The sequence below is a fragment of the Ochlerotatus camptorhynchus genome, unplaced genomic scaffold, assembly GCF_037179485.1.
Source record: "Ochlerotatus camptorhynchus isolate MF236.1 unplaced genomic scaffold, CSIRO-AGI_Acam_v1.1 ptg000082l, whole genome shotgun sequence".
Lineage (NCBI taxonomy): Eukaryota > Metazoa > Arthropoda > Insecta > Diptera > Culicidae > Ochlerotatus > Ochlerotatus camptorhynchus.
In genome coordinates this window covers 1,437,832-1,457,400 of record NW_027040572.1, presented here as the reverse complement: position 1 = coordinate 1,457,400, position 19,569 = coordinate 1,437,832, and the positions used below count along the sequence as shown (strand labels likewise).

Below are 19,569 nucleotides of genomic sequence, written 5' to 3'. Positions count from 1 at the left end.
GTACCCTTAAACTCCCGCCACAAACCCTGCCAATCACATATGTGCTCCTGTTCTAGCTCCTAACTGATTAAAAATGCTTCTCAGGGTGGTATCACATTTCCCGGAGCTTAATTTTCCAAAATGGACCATTTACATGAAAGTATGAAATCATGTGCTTTCAAAACGGAAAAAGTTATGTCTTTATTCAAAATTTTGCTAATGGGAATATTGTCTTCTTTATTCAAATATCATATTAAAAAAACAACAATAAGCAAACAAAAAAGATAAAAACAAAAAATAAATAAAACAACGCAATCAACACTCAAAGAAGAAATTATTCCCATTTCAATATATTTTTTAAAGCTTTCTTATTTTTAAAATTCTTAAACGAAAATATTGCCGAAAACGTTAAACTGATCAATGGCCCAATCTCAAATTAAAATCCGGGAAATATGATACTACTCTTTCTACTAGCTAGCTACTATAAGTGAATGGTAAATTTTGAGGTAGCTAACTAACAAGCTAAAAGGAGCACATATGTGATAAGCCCCGTTAAATGTACTGAAAAGTCACCTCTATTACTAATTTCGATCGAAACTGATTTTCAGTTTCAATCAAAATCATCAAAAGGGTTGACTTTTCAGTACCTTTAAACTCCCACCACATTCCCTGCCAATCACATATGTGCTCCTGCCCTAGCTCCTATCAATCTAACTGATTTTTTTTCTACAAATATGGTACTATATCTAAACCCTATCACTACTACTCTGAAATGCAACGATCGAGCTCACGGTAGTGGTCCTTCGAACTCCATAAACAAAAAGATCTTCGATGATAGCATTCTGCCACATCGATTGGTTTGCTCGAAAGCACGGTCCCTAAACGAATTTTATTCACCAAAAAGTCCCTATCCGGTGTCAATGGGTTCCGAGGAATCTTCGTAGTAAAAATGGTAGCTCGAGGTATTCATTAGTACCCGGCTACAACACCTTTACTCGTCAGGAAACCTCGGAGAAGCTAAGAAATTTTAATGAAATTCGTTGGACCACCAGTGAGCTCGATCTGATAACAAAAAAGAATACCAAACTACTAGACGAAATTTGAAATTTCCATTAAACCGAGGGCCATGGCCGAAACCAAAAAAGTCAATCCTAAACATTTCCAGCTAAACATTCTCTTTACCAAATTTGGGTTGGGCCCACTGGAAATTTTTTCAAGCAGCACAGTAGGCTGCTTTGAAACTGTCAAATTTTGATCATCCTCGGTTTGCATGCCTGTATTTTCTCGCAGGGTACAGTGCTCCCAAAATCCAGCATACACAAAATTCAACTGAGTACGCTGCAGTTTGGGAGAAGTAGTTTGCGTATAAACGTTAGCAGTGTCCGCTACATACGTCACACGCTCCAAAAGTTCATGGTGTGTCTTGGCGTATGCTTCAAACACTGCTACCGTTGTCGTACATTGCTGTACCCTGGCTATTCCTGCTGTCAGAACCGAATCTACATCGGCTCTGCTGCACCTAAATTCCTCACAAAAATTTAGTTTCTTTTCTTCCACCTTATCTCCTAATTCATCATTTATTTCTAACCCTACTCTCTCACAATTATCACCTAAATCTTCCTTAACATTATCCGCGATTGAGGCATTCTGGGTAATTCCGCTCCTCTCAAATCCCTCACCAATCATTAGTTTCCTAGTAGATGCTAAAAACGGCCCCCGGATATACTCACCGACCGATGACCTTACATTGTCATACTCATCGGTTACCGGTAAGTTTTTAAGCATTTCCCAGCGATCCTGCCTTTTTGGCAGCTTCGGCTTTGAAGAAGCCGCTTTTATACGCTGGTAAATGGCCGTTAGCTTACCATCCGGGTCGGCACGCATGAAATCCGGCAAAGACACCGGTCTAACATTCCGACTGGACCGGGTCTGCCGAGCATCGCGGCCATTTTTCATCTTACTGGGAAACATTTTTTCTTGAACCGCCTTGATTGGAGAAATTGGGAGAGCTATCAAACGTACGTCCGCTTTGAATTCACCTCAGAAGCCTCTTAACGATTTTTAGCAGCAGGCTTCCTTATATAGACTTCTGGCGTGTGAAAATTTGGTTACGAGGGTGTTGCTATGGTAGCGACTATGGAAGGGATGCGCAGTGGGTGAAAATCGTGAAAATCGGAAAATTTGATCAACGTAGGCGTGCATGTTTTCTTCTTCATAGAAATGTCAACTTTTTTCACGACGCATCATACACTGATAAAAATGTAAAGGACAATGGTGTAGGATGGTTGAGGTCTTCCTTGTACAGGTCAGGTGATTTTTTACCAGGAGTGTGCTTGCTGGTGAGTACTTATTAGAATCTACAAATCAGCCGGAATTCCTAGTGGTTAAAATGTGATGAGGATTTAGTCGTTTTAATTCCGGATGTTGCTGATCAGCTGATCTGTGCAATCCTAGTTTGTGTCCGTTTACATCCTCCAGTTTATAACAATTCGAACCTAGTTTAGGAATAATAGTGTTTGCAGGAGAATACGTGTCTGTCAGCTTTGCGTTGAAAGTTTTTGCTTTATTGGAAAGGAAATAGTTTTTCTTCAATACAGTTTCCCCACCTTAAATTCGATAGGTTCTACAGTGGATCTCAAATTATAATACTTCCCGTATTTTTCGTATGCTTTTTCGAAGATTTCCTTTTGTTCATCACTTAATTCCTTTGGTTCATTATTCACATTCTCTCCAAATTCGTTCATTCTTGATTATTTGTCTCCGGAGCTAATATAGTTCCTTCCATAATTGACAAAAATAAAGCATTTTCTGTAGGTTCTCATCCTGATCTGTTTGTTTTTTTTTTTCTTTTAGGTACGTTCTGATCGCTGCACCAAAGCCCGACTCACCCGTTCGGTCGGATTATTTGTTGGACAACCAAGTAGCAAAAAGGTTGAACTGTGAGCCGCTCCGGAATGCCAAAAACAAACATGGGTTGTTTGACCACACACTTTTCGAAGTGAGAGGTGACGACTCCCAGCGTTGTGTTGAACTTTTAGACCGTGGGAATGGACCCATATAGTCGATGGACACAACTTGCCATGGCATCGACGCTATTCTCGGACGACCCAATTTGAGGTGGATGTTTCGCCGTTTTGCAGTTTCTCACACATATGCGGCCAATAGTGCTTTTTCCGGATTTCCCTCATCGTTTTGTAGTACCCAAAGTGGGTTACACTGTGCTCGTCTTCGAGGATCTGAATAGGATCAGCTTTTGGCGGCATATCAACTCAAAACGAGGATCTTTTGAAGTGCAGCTGACTTGCAGAATTGACTTTGATGTTCAAGTCCACCGTAAGTACATCTACCTCATTTACTGCTCTTGATAACGCGTGTGCTAAAATATTTAATTTCCCTTTGTGTATTCTAGAACTATATCATGCTGCTGCAGTTTAAGGGCCCATCCAACAAGTCGTGCGGAGATGCCCTCGACGCTTACTTTATTTAACTATTTCAAGGATTGCGCGTCCAGTTATAAATGAGTACCCCCTACGTAATGGCGGAATTTTCCAATGGCCAAATCTACAGCCAGGCATTAGTGTCCCGTTGCGGATTACTTCCTCTGAGTTGAAGAAACATATTTGAAAAGAATGAGATTGGGCGCCTACATTCATTAGAGATGCTGTACCAGAACTGTTTCCGCTACCACTAAACAAGCGTCAGATTCTATTAAAATCTGGATTCTTCAGGATTGGTGGAGAAGTGAGTACACTTTTTTATTTCATTAAATGATTTGTCTGCCTCTTCAGGCCCAATAAGTTTAGTTTTCAACTTATTTAGTAGGTTCGTGATTAGTGTCAGGATGGTACTGTAGTTTGGTATAAATCGCTTGTTTTAACGTTGTTGGCGAGGGATAGCTAAGAATCGGTTCTAGTTTTGAACTATCTATCGATCTCTGACAAAATATATGCTAAATAGGAAATTCGTTTATGGATTTTTTAGGACTTTTCCACACTTATGGACAAGTTTGCTCTACTCAGTCGTTCCGCTACCATTTTCAATAATTTCAAGTGTTCTTCTAACGTTTCAGAGGTGACGACTATGTCATCCAGGTAAACAAAAACCTGAGCCTCATAACCCTGAATCGGGGAATAAAAATCTAAGATATATTTTTTTTTATTTACTCCTAACATTATTAATCATTTTTTGATTTGTCGTTAAGTTGCTACTTACGGATTTTATAAAGAAATGTCTCTTTTGAAGCCAGGATAGATTGGCCGATACTCAGGACCCGGGATGCAGTTAACACGAAGGGGAATTAGAAATAATCACGCGAGGATTCTATTCGTGAACAGTGTCACTGATAGTGAATTTCATTTTCGATAAATGCAAGACGAAAAATACATTAAATAACGTCAATAGTTCAAGTGTGTTTACAATATTTACAAACATTTGTAGTATATCAACTGCACCCATTACCAGTCTGTGGGCAAGAGGTGCGATAGGGTGACCGAGCGCGCGCGTTACACGGAGTATAGTAATATATGCGAATTCAGTGGATTGATAAGAGAGCAAAAGGCATATTCAAGATTCTCTTCTCTCGTTATCCGAAGGCTAATGATAAGGAAGAGTACATTCTTGGTATTGATCGCAAGTGATCGAGTGTGATCAATATAGGTCTTATATACTAAGGAGTATCCATTGCTAGGGTTTGCGTTAACATATGCTGGCCTCCGTTGAAAGGTGAAGCCTTTCAACCGACATGAAGGTGAAATGATAAAGGATGATCTGCACCGAAAATAGTTGTCATGTAGCTTCCATTGGAAACGCAAATGATTTTCTTCCATAAACAAAATTAATGGAATTCATCTGAATTTCACATAACATTTATGCGATCACGTTAATTTTATATGATTTTTCATATGAATTTCATCGGCCGCATAATATTCATGTGATTTTGTGGTGGGATTTTTAGCTATGTGATCACATGAAAGCTATGTGAAATTCACATGGTTTTCATCCATTAGATATGTGATAAATTTTTTGAGTGTGGTCGTCTTCGTTGTTGTCGATCGCTCTCCACGTCGTTTGTTTTGATTATCCTTTTGCTCGGCAAGGGTCGTTGACCTTCGCACGGTCTGATCCTTGATCAGCTGTTTCTTCTACCAGTACTCGATCGTTGGTCGTTGCTATTGATGTCATCGTCATAGTAACTGGCTTTCGATGGTCATCACTTGGTTGGGCGCACTCGTGGTTGGGGTTGGAGTCGGCATCGATGGATCGAGGGTGCATATAGGAGAACAAAAAAATCTTCAACTTTTTGAAATTTTAATGAAAAAAAATACTTACAGGGGTTAGAGGCCCGCAGGCACTGGAAAGTTGGGACTGCAGGGTGGTATGAATTTGAATTGGATCCCGTCGCCAACGCAACGATTTACCATTGCTGCTTTATTTTGTTGCGAGTAGAATTTTTTGCGCAGCTCTGCTAACTCTCGGAGGGTTCCCTTGAAGTTTTGGGCGTTGTCACAGTGGATTATGTGTGGTTTTCCTCTCCGAGACATAAAACGGTGTATTGTCGCGATGAAGGCGGCTGTCGACAGATCGTAAACCAGCTCAATGTGGATGGCTTTTGTGACAATGCAGATGAAAATTGCCCCATAGCATTTTGTTGGTTGATATTTGCGAAGATCGATTTTCCGGTATAAAGTTGTGCATGAATCGACGAAGTATCTCAGAGATTCGAAGTAGAGAACGGAATGTAGAGCGTAGACCGAATATTTCATTCGATTCGTGAACTCTGACCGGTAACGATATCGATCGTTCTTCGAGGGATTCCACTGTCAGTTCAGGCAGGCCACTTTGGAGGACTGGAGGCCAGAAACGGGATGGTTGTTGCAGCCAGGATGGTCCCGTCCACCAGGCTGACGACTCCTCTAACTGACTTGCTTCAATTCCACGAGAGATTATGTCCGCTGGATTATCCATACCCGAAACGTGAGCCCAGACACCATTGGTTGTTAGATGTTGCACTTCCGATACTCGATTCGCAACAAAAGTTTTCCACCTTGACGGAACCGAGTTGATCCAGTGGAGTGTGATCGTTGAGTCCGACCAGAAGAATGGTTGAGAGTTCAGTGCGATGCTAGAGTTCACCTTGTGGTACAAGTGGCTCAAGAGAAGAGCCGCAGACAACTTCAACCTGGGAGGACTAACCTTTTTCTGCTTCTTCGAATCTCCGAGAGGTGCCACCTTGGATTTCGTAGTCAGCAGACGAACCGAAATGCTTTCATCATTAGAAACGGTACGAACATATAGGCAGGCACTGTAAGCACGTTCCGACGCAGCGCAAAACCCATAAAGTTCTATGTTAACGGGTGCAGTAGCAAGTGCTGCCCACCGAGGTACGGGGATTGAAGAAAGTGCATTTAGACTGCAACGAAAGGAAAGCCAATGCTGCTGTTTATTTTCGTCGAGATGATCATCCCAAGACGTTCGCAGGGAGATTGAACAAAGATTTTTGCTAGAACTATCACTGGTCCAATCAGCCCAAGCGGATCGAAAAGTTTTGCTGTATCTGATAATACAGTGCGCCTGGTGATTGTGTCCGATTGCGACCACTTGGGAACGGAATAGTGAAACAAATCTGTTTATGGTTCCCATATTAGTCCAAGGGTTTTGATAGTCGATGGTGAATCCAACGCAAGGACTACTCGTTCTTCACGTAGTTTGGGTGGTATGATCGAAAGGATGCCCGTCGAGTTGGACGCACATTTGCGTAAGCTAAGCCCGGAAGATTTCTGCAGATTTCGTAACTGTTTGCACAATTTCGCAACTGTTTGCACAGTCAGCATATCGTCCATATAAAAATCCTTCGAGAGGACTAGAGCAGCATGAGGATACAGATCAGCTCCTTGCTTAGACAGCTCCAGAAGACACCTAGCAGCCAAATATGGCGCCGAGGCAGTGCCGTAGGTGACGGTGGTAAGCTCGAAGGTTTTCAGCGGTTCTGAGGAAGAGAAACGCCAGCGAATGCGATGTAGTGGACAGTCAACAGGGTGAAGAAGAAGTTGCCGGTACATTTTTTCGCAATCGGCAACCATTCGCGCCTGATTAAGCGATACTCCGCTGTCCGTCCGACAAGAGGCATCGAACACTACCCTCAATTTAGTGGTTGTGCAATCAGCTTTCTCGACGCCATGATGAGGCAGGTAGTACGACGGAAGAGTGTTGAAAGTGACTATCTAGTGGTTCTGGGCTGCACACGTGAGCCACTTTGAGTTGGTTACGGGAATGATAAATCCCTATCTTACCGGATGCTACCCAGCCAAAAACGGTATTTTGTAAAACTGGCTTTTCAGGACCCAGCTTGATGAATCCTTCTAGGACCAGTTCTAAATCTATTGGAAGATCTATTGGTCCCGGTTCATGGAAGTTGGGATCTGCTAGTGTGATTCCAGATGGAACGTTCCAGCAGGAAGAATCAACCACGTTGACAGAAAGCTCACGGGTGATCTTCTTCAGTATGTGACAGGTTCTTCGACAGTATATTTGGTGCAATGGGACCCTATCCTAACATCAGCAGCGTGATACGATACGACGAGAGTGTTGCCAATGCCTCCAATTTCTCGACGATAAGGATAGCGACTTAACTGCAGCTTCTGAACCATATTCTCGGTGACTATGCAAAGTTTCGATGCAGGATCCAACAACGCTCTGTCCCATTGGGCATCTCCATCGAAACCGAAAACCTTGACGATTGCGGTTTGCAGCAGAACAGTAGCAGGAACGGTTTGGGTGCTTTCAACGAGAGTGGTGGAAACAAGGCTAGTTGTTTGGGCAGAGGTTGAGGGTGACTGGGATTCAATCGATTCAAAATTCAACCGAGATTGCGAAGAAGACTAATTCGAGGAATTCGTTTGGTTCGAGAATGAGGAATTCGAACCAGAAACGAAAATTATATTGGGTTTTTGTTGTAATGACAAACGATCGCTAGGAGGTTGGTGTAGCATAGTATGGTTCTTCTGGTTGCAACCCCTCCAACCGCAGGACGAACAGCCCTTCAAAAGATGAGAGGAGGACAAACAATTAATGCAAAGATTCTTTTTCTTCACTTGGTCAAATCATTGGGAAACGGCCAGCTTCTGGAACACGCCACACTTGAATGGTGAGTATGGAGACTTCGAACAGAACGAACAGAAACCAGGCGTCGAATTAGTAATGGTGTGGATTGTATTAACCTTCGTTGATTTCAACGGCTTTCTGCGAATCAGATGAGCGAAACTTCAAAGGTGCCAACGACTGGAGAACCATTAAATGTGTACGCAGGAAATCGATAAGCTCCCGATACTGTGGGACCTCAGTAGATTTGTGATGAGCTTCCCATTGCCTTGGGGTGAACGAATCAAGACGACAGCAGATCATGTGGGATAGAAGCACACTCCAACCATCCGTTTGGACGCCCAGTTTGTTGATTAGGCACAAATTGCGCTCAAAATCGTCGATAAGACGCATAAGGGACTCGCATCATTTCAATTGTGAAAAGTGAATCTATGTAAGTTTTAACAACTAACTTTTTGTTGTCAAACCGCTTCTCCAACAACTGCCACGCAACGGCGTGGTTTGCGTCGGTCAGCTCAATCGATTCAATAACCTTTCTGGCATCCTTGGTTAATGATGCAACATCTTATCTATCTGCGATAATTGAGTGTTTGAATTAATCAGATATTTGTATTTATCCCTAAATGTGATCCATTCCAAAATGGATCCATCAAAAGTTGGAAGCTTCACTTCAGGGAGTTTGATTCGGGACTGGGGTAGATTTGGCGCATTAACGACAGACAGAGCTTGAGCGCGAATTTTGCTAGTTACGAAATTAGATGTGAGGATATAGTCGAGTTTGAATTTCTGGCGAATGAGACTATTGCTATTCTCCGTTTCCTCATCACAAATGGTTTCGTCCGCGTTTGCCGCCTTTGTTTCATCCAACAGTAGTTCGAGTTTAAGACTTCCTATGAAAAACCTCAATTCGTTGCTTCCATCCCTCCAGTTGGTTCTTATCTCTATCCGCATCAAAACGATCCATAAACTGCTTCAAGTTGGCCATCGTATCCAAATAAAAGCGTTCTTGGCGGCTCAGCTGTCTCAAAGTTCAAGCCATTCTTCAACCAGCGAACAATATTTCGTACAACAATACGACACAGGTGACCAACCTGAACCACCAGAGCACACTATGCAACCTCAACTAGCAGGGATGAAAGCAAACGAATCCAAAAAATCGATAATTGCTTCAGTGGAATTGCACAAAAAGCTGTATGCAATAAGTCAAATAACGTAAAATCCTTTTATTTCATTTCAAATGAGCCCGTTATCACTCGAAGCTTCAACTCGCATGCGGTAGTTTCGGTTGCTCCGCTTCACCCAGAACGGCGTCAGTTCAACGTCCACCTTTTTGTACTATTGTCCAGTGGTGCACAAGCCAAGCCAAGCCAAGATAACGTTCCCACGCAATGTCCGTCTGCTTGCCTGGAGCTTTCTCCCTCGTAGACCGACAAACTCCCAATGATTACAAAATTCTTCCGAGATCACGTTTAATTACGTGATCTTCCGCGCACTTATTGTTCTTTTAACTTTGACCCGCGTTGATCCACAGGCTCTATACAGTAGAACTGTGATCGAAAACTCACGCGCGATCCTAATTGCTTCAATTATTGCACTATGGTCCGCATTTCTCATGGTTGATCCGGCTCGAAGGACCAACAATGTTGACGCGGGCACTTACGAGACGCTCGGATTAGACACTAGAAAAATCGCGACTGAATTATCGTTTAGAGAAAGGTTACTTTATTTAACTTCAATTGTATTTATTACACACCTCTAATTTTAGGTTTATTTTTGACTGATACAATTCTGGTTCGTGTAATAGTAATAAATGCGAATTCAGTGGATTGATAAGAGAGCAAAAGGCCTATTCAAAATTCTCTTCTCTCGTTATCCGAAGACTAATGATAAGGAAGGGTACATTGTGGTATTGATCGCAAGAGATCGAGTGAGATCAAAATAGGTCTTATATACCCGAATGGCTTTTGCTGGATAAGATGAGGTTGTGGCATAATTAAACGATTAAGCTCTGCAAATAACGCTCGTTGAAAACAATTTTATGAATATGTTACTGGAAAAAAAATGCAAGGATTTAAAAGGAGGACATTTTCGTGCAAAAGGAGGATGTAGAAAAATTATTGGAAAAGTAGGACATGTCCTCCTTTAGGAAACCATATGGTAACCCTACACTCACTAGAGTTGGATTGCAGGTTACGCATGTAATCATCACCTCAGGAGGGTTATTCATAAATTAAATTCTTATATAATGCTAGGAAACACCTTCAGATAAAAAAAATTTACAACCAAGTCTTGTCTAAACGCTTCTCCATTTCCAGTTGAAGTTCATTGAAGCTGATCCAGAACTTGGACATTCAAGCCACCCGAACAATGTTGACTGTCGAACCGGAGCATCTCTCGTTTAAACAGCATCTTGACTGACGAAGGTACGACTTCCTTTATTATTATAGCGCAACAGCCAAAGGTGCTACTTAGAGAGGGGTTTTAAGATAAGAGAGAAACGTATTCAAAACAAACGACCTTGGCACCCTATGCCTAAGTGGTTTCTACCAACACTGTCATTTCAATCAAAATGTGCGTTGCTCGATTGGTTCTGGCTTTGACAGTTGGGTTGGCTTAAAATCAACCAGTCCGCTTCTTTCTTATCCTAGACCCTCTCTAGTGCTACGAAAAGCTCAAATCTGGGCTTAGTTATTTGTTTCAAAGGTGCGACCTTAGACATTCGTCCTTCCATTTCTTCACGTAAGAGCTAGGTTATTTACTCACCGATTTTATGCATTGCCATTGTGCACCAGTTTTAACATTGAACTTACGAGATTGGGTTTGATGGTTTTGACAATAAGCTCAAACGAAACGTCGTCATCTGAAATTTAATGTTGTTAAATTCAAATTTATTGGATTTATCTTAAACTGATGTATAGCGTCAAATTGGTATGAGGTCTGAACAAGATATAGTGGCAATCCATGTTTATAATTTTCTCCAGTAAGAATGCGATCAAACGTAGAATCGATCTTACCTCCTGATCAAAATCTGACACACTTACCCATCTTGTGATCACGGTGGATCTGATCCTATTGAACCAAGTGATAACCAGATAGTAAAGACAATACTAGTTGGCGCCAGCATCAGTGGTTTAAAAATGCTTCGCGCTAATGGCATAGTTCCCCTGCCGAAGAGCATTCCACAATGGTGTCTTGGTTAGCTTTAGTTTTGTAATACTATTTGAATTATCATTTGTCAACAGGATCTTTTGAAGCCTTAAACACTTAATTCAACCAAATTAAGCAACACCGCTTAATTGATACACTTTCATTCATACAAAAGATGGGATGGGATTATTTTTTACTTGAAAATAGTACCCTGAAATGCACAAATTTTAATTGACAACGACAAAAAAAAATGGAACTCCATTTCCTGCTCATTAAATTATTGTTCCGACCCTAGCTCTTTTCTACTAAATACAGTTTCACTCAAACTATCTACTTTCTATCCTTTGTTTCAAGAATAAAGGAGCACATATGTGAGAGGCCCCGTTAAAAGTACTGAACAAAGTATCCAGTACCCTTAAACTCCCGCCACAAACCCTGCCAATCACATATGTGCTCCTGTTCTAGCTCCTAACTGATTAAAAATGCTTCTCAGGGTGGTATCACATTTCCCGGAGCTTAATTTTCCAAAATGGACCATTTACATGAAAGTATGAAATCATGTGCTTTCAAAACGGAAAAAGTTATGTCTTTATTCAAAATTTTGCTAATGGGAATATTGTCTTCTTTATTCAAATATCATATTAAAAAAACAACAATAAGCAAACAAAAAAGATAAAAACAAAAAATAAATAAAACAACGCAATCAACACTCAAAGAAGAAATTATTCCCATTTCAATATATTTTTTAAAGCTTTCTTATTTTTAAAATTCTTAAACGAAAATATTGCCGAAAACGTTAAACTGATCAATGGCCCAATCTCAAATTAAAATCCGGGAAATATGATACTACTCTTTCTACTAGCTAGCTACTATAAGTGAATGGTAAATTTTGAGGTAGCTAACTAACAAGCTAAAAGGAGCACATATGTGATAAGCCCCGTTAAATGTACTGAAAAGTCACCTCTATTACTAATTTCGATCGAAACTGATTTTCAGTTTCAATCAAAATCATCAAAAGGGTTGACTTTTCAGTACCTTTAAACTCCCACCACATTCCCTGCCAATCACATATGTGCTCCTGCCCTAGCTCCTATCAATCTAACTGATTTTTTTTCTACAAATATGGTACTATATCTAAACCCTATCACTACTACTCTGAAATGCAACGATCGAGCTCACGGTAGTGGTCCTTCGAACTCCATAAACAAAAAGATCTTCGATGATAGCATTCTGCCACATCGATTGGTTTGCTCGAAAGCACGGTCCCTAAACGAATTTTATTCACCAAAAAGTCCCTATCCGGTGTCAATGGGTTCCGAGGAATCTTCGTAGTAAAAATGGTAGCTCGAGGTATTCATTAGTACCCGGCTACAACACCTTTACTCGTCAGGAAACCTCGGAGAAGCTAAGAAATTTTAATGAAATTCGTTGGACCACCAGTGAGCTCGATCTGATAACAAAAAAGAATACCAAACTACTAGACGAAATTTGAAATTTCCATTAAACCGAGGGCCATGGCCGAAACCAAAAAAGTCAATCCTAAACATTTCCAGCTAAACATTCTCTTTACCAAATTTGGGTTGGGCCCACTGGAAATTTTTTCAAGCAGCACAGTAGGCTGCTTTGAAACTGTCAAATTTTGATCATCCTCGGTTTGCATGCCTGTATTTTCTCGCAGGGTACAGTGCTCCCAAAATCCAGCATACACAAAATTCAACTGAGTACGCTGCAGTTTGGGAGAAGTAGTTTGCGTATAAACGTTAGCAGTGTCCGCTACATACGTCACACGCTCCAAAAGTTCATGGTGTGTCTTGGCGTATGCTTCAAACACTGCTACCGTTGTCGTACATTGCTGTACCCTGGCTATTCCTGCTGTCAGAACCGAATCTACATCGGCTCTGCTGCACCTAAATTCCTCACAAAAATTTAGTTTCTTTTCTTCCACCTTATCTCCTAATTCATCATTTATTTCTAACCCTACTCTCTCACAATTATCACCTAAATCTTCCTTAACATTATCCGCGATTGAGGCATTCTGGGTAATTCCGCTCCTCTCAAATCCCTCACCAATCATTAGTTTCCTAGTAGATGCTAAAAACGGCCCCCGGATATACTCACCGACCGATGACCTTACATTGTCATACTCATCGGTTACCGGTAAGTTTTTAAGCATTTCCCAGCGATCCTGCCTTTTTGGCAGCTTCGGCTTTGAAGAAGCCGCTTTTATACGCTGGTAAATGGCCGTTAGCTTACCATCCGGGTCGGCACGCATGAAATCCGGCAAAGACACCGGTCTAACATTCCGACTGGACCGGGTCTGCCGAGCATCGCGGCCATTTTTCATCTTACTGGGAAACATTTTTTCTTGAACCGCCTTGATTGGAGAAATTGGGAGAGCTATCAAACGTACGTCCGCTTTGAATTCACCTCAGAAGCCTCTTAACGATTTTTAGCAGCAGGCTTCCTTATATAGACTTCTGGCGTGTGAAAATTTAGTTACGAGGGTGTTGCTATGGTAGCGACTATGGAAGGGATGCGCAGTGGGTGAAAATCGTGAAAATCGGAAAATTTGATCAACGTAGGCGTGCATGTTTTCTTCTTCATAGAAATGTCAACTTTTTTCACGACGCATCATACACTGATAAAAATGTAAAGGACAATGGTGTAGGATGGTTGAGGTCTTCCTTGTACAGGTCAGGTGATTTTTTACCAGGAGTGTGCTTGCTGGTGAGTACTTATTAGAATCTACAAATCAGCCGGAATTCCTAGTGGTTAAAATGTGATGAGGATTTAGTCGTTTTAATTCCGGATGTTGCTGATCAGCTGATCTGTGCAATCCTAGTTTGTGTCCGTTTACATCCTCTAGTTTATAACAATTCGAACCTAGTTTAGGAATAATAGTGTTTGCAGGAGAATACGTGTCTGTCAGCTTTGCGTTGAAAGTTTTTGCTTTATTGGAAAGGAAATAGTTTTTCTTCAATACAGTTTCCCCACCTTAAATTCGATAGGTTCTACAGTGGATCTCAAATTATAATACTTCCCGTATTTTTCGTATGCTTTTTCGAAGATTTCCTTTTGTTCATCACTTAATTCCTTTGGTTCATTATTCACATTCTCTCCAAATTCGTTCATTCTTGATTATTTGTCTCCGGAGCTAATATAGTTCCTTCCATAATTGACAAAAATAAAGCATTTTCTGTAGGTTCTCATCCTGATCTGTTTGTTTTTTTTTTTTCTTTTAGGTACGTTCTGATCGCTGCACCAAAGCCCGACTCACCCGTTCGGTCGGATTATTTGTTGGACAACCAAGTAGCAAAAAGGTTGAACTGTGAGCCGCTCCGGAATGCCAAAAACAAACATGGGTTGTTTGACCACACACTTTTCGAAGTGAGAGGTGACGACTCCCAGCGTTGTGTTGAACTTTTAGACCGTGGGAATGGACCCATATAGTCGATGGACACAACTTGCCATGGCATCGACGCTATTCTCGGACGACCCAATTTGAGGTGGATGTTTCGCCGTTTTGCAGTTTCTCACACATATGCGGCCAATAGTGCTTTTCCCGGATTTCCCTCATCGTTTTGTAGTACCCAAAGTGGGTTACACTGTGCTCGTCTTCGAGGATCTGAATAGGATCAGCTTTTGGCGGCATATCAACTCAAAACGAGGATCTTTTGAAGTGCAGCTGACTTGCAGAATTGACTTTGATGTTCAAGTCCACCGTAAGTACATCTACCTCATTTACTGCTCTTGATAACGCGTGTGCTAAAATATTTAATTTCCCTTTGTGTATTCTAGAACTATATCATGCTGCTGCAGTTTAAGGGCCCATCCAACAAGTCGTGCGGAGATGCCCTCGACGCTTACTTTATTTAACTATTTCAAGGATTGCGCGTCCAGTTATAAATGAGTACCCCCTACGTAATGGCGGAATTTTCCAATGGCCAAATCTACAGCCAGGCATTAGTGTCCCGTTGCAGATTACTTCCTCTGAGTTGAAGAAACATATTTGAAAAGAATGAGATTGGGCGCCTACATTCATTAGAGATGCTGTACCAGAACTGTTTCCGCTACCACTAAACAAGCGTCAGATTCTATTAAAATCTGGATTCTTCAGGATTGGTGGAGAAGTGAGTACACTTTTTTATTTCATTAAATGATTTGTCTGCCTCTTCAGGCCCAATAAGTTTAGTTTTCAACTTATTTAGTAGGTTCGTGATTAGTGTCAGGATGGTACTGTAGTTTGGTATAAATCGCTTGTTTTAACGTTGTTGGCGAGGGATAGCTAAGAATCGGTTCTAGTTTTGAACTATCTATCGATCTCTGACAAAATATATGCTAAATAGGAAATTCGTTTATGGATTTTTTAGGACTTTTCCATACTTATGGACAAGTTTGCTCTACTCAGTCGTTCCGCTACCATTTTCAATAATTTCAAGTGTTCTTCTAACGTTTCAGAGGTGACGTCATCCAGGTAAACAAAAACCTGAGCCTCATAACCCTGAATCGGGGAATAAAAATCTAAGATATATTTTTTTTTATTTACTCCTAACATTATTAATCATTTTTTGATTTGTCGTTAAGTTGCTACTTACGGATTTTATAAAGAAATGTCTCTTTTGAAGCCAGGATAGATTGGCCGATACTCAGGACCCGGGATGCAGTTAACACGAAGGGGAATTAGAAATAATCACGCGAGGATTCTATTCGTGAACAGTGTCACTGATAGTGAATTTCATTTTCGATAAATGCAAGACGAAAAATACATTAAATAACGTCAATAGTTCAAGTGTGTTTACAATATTTACAAACATTTGTAGTATATCAACTGCACCCATTACCAGTCTGTGGGCAAGAGGTGCGATAGGGTGACCGAGCGCGCGCGTTACACGGAGTATAGTAATATATGCGAATTCAGTGGATTGATAAGAGAGCAAAAGGCATATTCAAGATTCTCTTCTCTCGTTATCCGAAGGCTAATGATAAGGAAGAGTACATTCTTGGTATTGATCGCAAGTGATCGAGTGTGATCAATATAGGTCTTATATACTAAGGAGTATCCATTGCTAGGGTTTGCGTTAACATATGCTGGCCTCCGTTGAAAGGTGAAGCCTTTCAACCGACATGAAGGTGAAATGATAAAGGATGATCTGCACCGAAAATAGTTGTCATGTAGCTTCCATTGGAAACGCAAATGATTTTCTTCCATAAACAAAATTAATGGAATTCATCTGAATTTCACATAACATTTATGCGATCACGTTAATTTTATATGATTTTTCATATGAATTTCATCGGCCGCATAATATTCATGTGATTTTGTGGTGGGATTTTTAGCTATGTGATCACATGAAAGCTATGTGAAATTCACATGGTTTTCATCCATTAGATATGTGATAAATTTTTTGAGTGTGGTCGTCTTCGTTGTTGTCGATCGCTCTCCACGTCGTTTGTTTTGATTATCCTTTTGCTCGGCAAGGGTCGTTGACCTTCGCACGGTCTGATCCTTGATCAGCTGTTTCCTCTACCAGTACTCGATCGTTGGTCGTTGCTATTGATGTCATCGTCATAGTAACCGGCTTTCGATGGTCATCACTTGGTTGGGCGCACTCGTGGTTGGGGTTGGAGTCGGCATCGATGGATCGAGGGTGCATATAGGAGAACAAAAAAATCTTCAACTTTTTGAAATTTTAATGAAAAAAAATACTTACAGGGGTTAGAGGCCCGCAGGCACTGGAAAGTTGGGACTGCAGGGTGGTATGAATTTGAATTGGATCCCGTCGCCAACGCAACGATTTACCATTGCTGCTTTATTTTGTTGCGAGTAGAATTTTTTGCGCAGCTCTGCTAACTCTCGGAGGGTTCCCTTGAAGTTTTGGGCGTTGTCACAGTGGATTATGTGTGGTTTTCCTCTCCGAGACATAAAACGGTGTATTGTCGCGATGAAGGCGGCTGTCGACAGATCGTAAACCAGCTCAATGTGGATGGCTTTTGTGACAATGCAGATGAAAATTGCCCCATAGCATTTTGTTGGTTGATATTTGCGAAGATCGATTTTCCGGTATAAAGTTGTGCATGAATCGACGAAGTATCTCAGAGATTCGAAGTAGAGAACGGAATGTAGAGCGTAGACCGAATATTTCATTCGATTCGTGAACTCTGACCGGTAACGATATCGATCGTTCTTCGAGGGATTCCACTGTCAGTTCAGGCAGGCCACTTTGGAGGACTGGAGGCCAGAAACGGGATGGTTGTTGCAGCCAGGATGGTCCCGTCCACCAGGCTGACGACTCCTCTAACTGACTTGCTTCAATTCCACGAGAGATTATGTCCGCTGGATTATCCATACCCGAAACGTGAGCCCAGACACCATTGGTTGTTAGATGTTGCACTTCCGATACTCGATTCGCAACAAAAGTTTTCCACCTTGACGGAACCGAGTTGATCCAGTGGAGTGTGATCGTTGAGTCCGACCAGAAGAATGGTTGAGAGTTCAGTGCGATGCTAGAGTTCACCTTGTGGTACAAGTGGCTCAAGAGAAGAGCCGCAGACAACTTCAACCTGGGAGGACTAACCTTTTTCTGCTTCTTCGAATCTCCGAGAGGTGCCACCTTGGATTTCGTAGTCAGCAGACGAACCGAAATGCTTTCATCATTAGAAACGGTACGAACATATAGGCAGGCACTGTAAGCACGTTCCGACGCAGCGCAAAACCCATAAAGTTCTATGTTAACGGGTGCAGTAGCAAGTGCTGCCCACCGAGGTACGGGGATTGAAGAAAGTGCATTTAGACTGCAACGAAAGGAAAGCCAATGCTGCTGTTTATTTTCGTCGAGATGATCATCCCAAGACGTTCGCAGGGAGATTGAACAAAGATTTTTGCTAGAACTATCACTGGTCCAATCAGCCCAAGCGGATCGAAAAGTTTTGCTGTATCTGATAATACAGTGCGCCTGGTGATTGTGTCCGATTGAGACCACTTGGGAACGGAATAGTGAAACAAATCTGTTTATGGTTCCCATATTAGTCCAAGGGTTTTGATAGTCGATGGTGAATCCAACGCAAGGACTACTCGTTCTTCACGTAGTTTGGGTGGTATGATCGAAAGGATGCCCGTCGAGTTGGACGCACATTTGCGTAAGCTAAGCCCGGAAGATTTCTGCAGATTTCGTAACTGTTTGCACAATTTCGCAACTGTTTGCACAGTCAGCATATCGTCCATATAAAAATCCTTCGAGAGGACTAGAGCAGCATGAGGATACAGATCAGCTCCTTGCTTAGACAGCTCCAGAAGACACCTAGCAGCCAAATATGGCGCCGAGGCAGTGCCGTAGGTGACGGTGGTAAGCTCGAAGGTTTTCAGCGGTTCTGAGGAAGAGAAACGCCAGCGAATGCGATGTAGTGGACAGTCAACAGGGTGAAGAAGAAGTTGCCGGTACATTTTTTCGCAATCGGCAACCATTCGCGCCTGATTAAGCGATACTCCGCTGTCCGTCCGACAAGAGGCATCGAACACTACCCTCAATTTAGTGGTTGTGCAATCAGCTTTCTCGACGCCATGATGAGGCAGGTAGTACGACGGAAGAGTGTTGAAAGTGACTATCTAGTGGTTCTGGGCTGCACACGTGAGCCACTTTGAGTTGGTTACGGGAATGATAAATCCCTATCTTACCGGATGCTACCCAGCCAAAAACGGTATTTTGTAAAACTGGCTTTTCAGGACCCAGCTTGATGAATCCTTCTAGGACCAGTTCTAAATCTATTGGAAGATCTATTGGTCCCGGTTCATGGAAGTTGGGATCTGCTAGTGTGATTCCAGATGGAACGTTCCAGCAGGAAGAATCAACCACGTTGACAGAAAGCTCACGGGTGATCTTCTTCAGTATGTGACAGGTTCTTCGACAGTATATTTGGTGCAATGGGACCCTATCCTAACATCAGCAGCGTGATACGATACGACGAGAGTGTTGCCAATGCCTCCAATTTCTCGACGATAAGGATAGCGACTTAACTGCAGCTTCTGAACCATATTCTCGGTGACTATGCAAAGTTTCGATGCAGGATCCAACAACGCTCTGTCCCATTGGGCATCTCCATCGAAACCGAAAACCTTGACGATTGCGGTTTGCAGCAGAACAGTAGCAGGAACGGTTTGGGTGCTTTCAACGAGAGTGGTGGAAACAAGGCTAGTTGTTTGGGCAGAGGTTGAGGGTGACTGGGATTCAATCGATTCAAAATTCAACCGAGATTGCGAAGAAGACTAATTCGAGGAATTCGTTTGGTTCGAGAATGAGGAATTCGAACCAGAAACGAAAATTATATTGGGTTTTTGTTGTAATGACAAAC

General features: G+C 41.8%; 1 long non-coding RNA gene across 1 annotated transcript in view; it reads left to right on the top strand.

Annotated features, from left to right (window-relative positions):
• The first annotated feature begins 3,615 nt into the window (after nt 1-3,615).
• Nucleotides 3,616-19,569, top strand: part of LOC135698076 (uncharacterized) — a 34,786-nt gene continuing 18,832 nt past the window's right edge. Inside the window, exons 1-3 of the long non-coding RNA XR_010517458.1 lie at nt 3,616-3,720; nt 14,466-14,945; nt 15,022-15,353. This is a non-coding gene — a long non-coding RNA (uncharacterized LOC135698076). The remainder of the gene's footprint in view (nt 3,721-14,465; nt 14,946-15,021; nt 15,354-19,569) is intronic.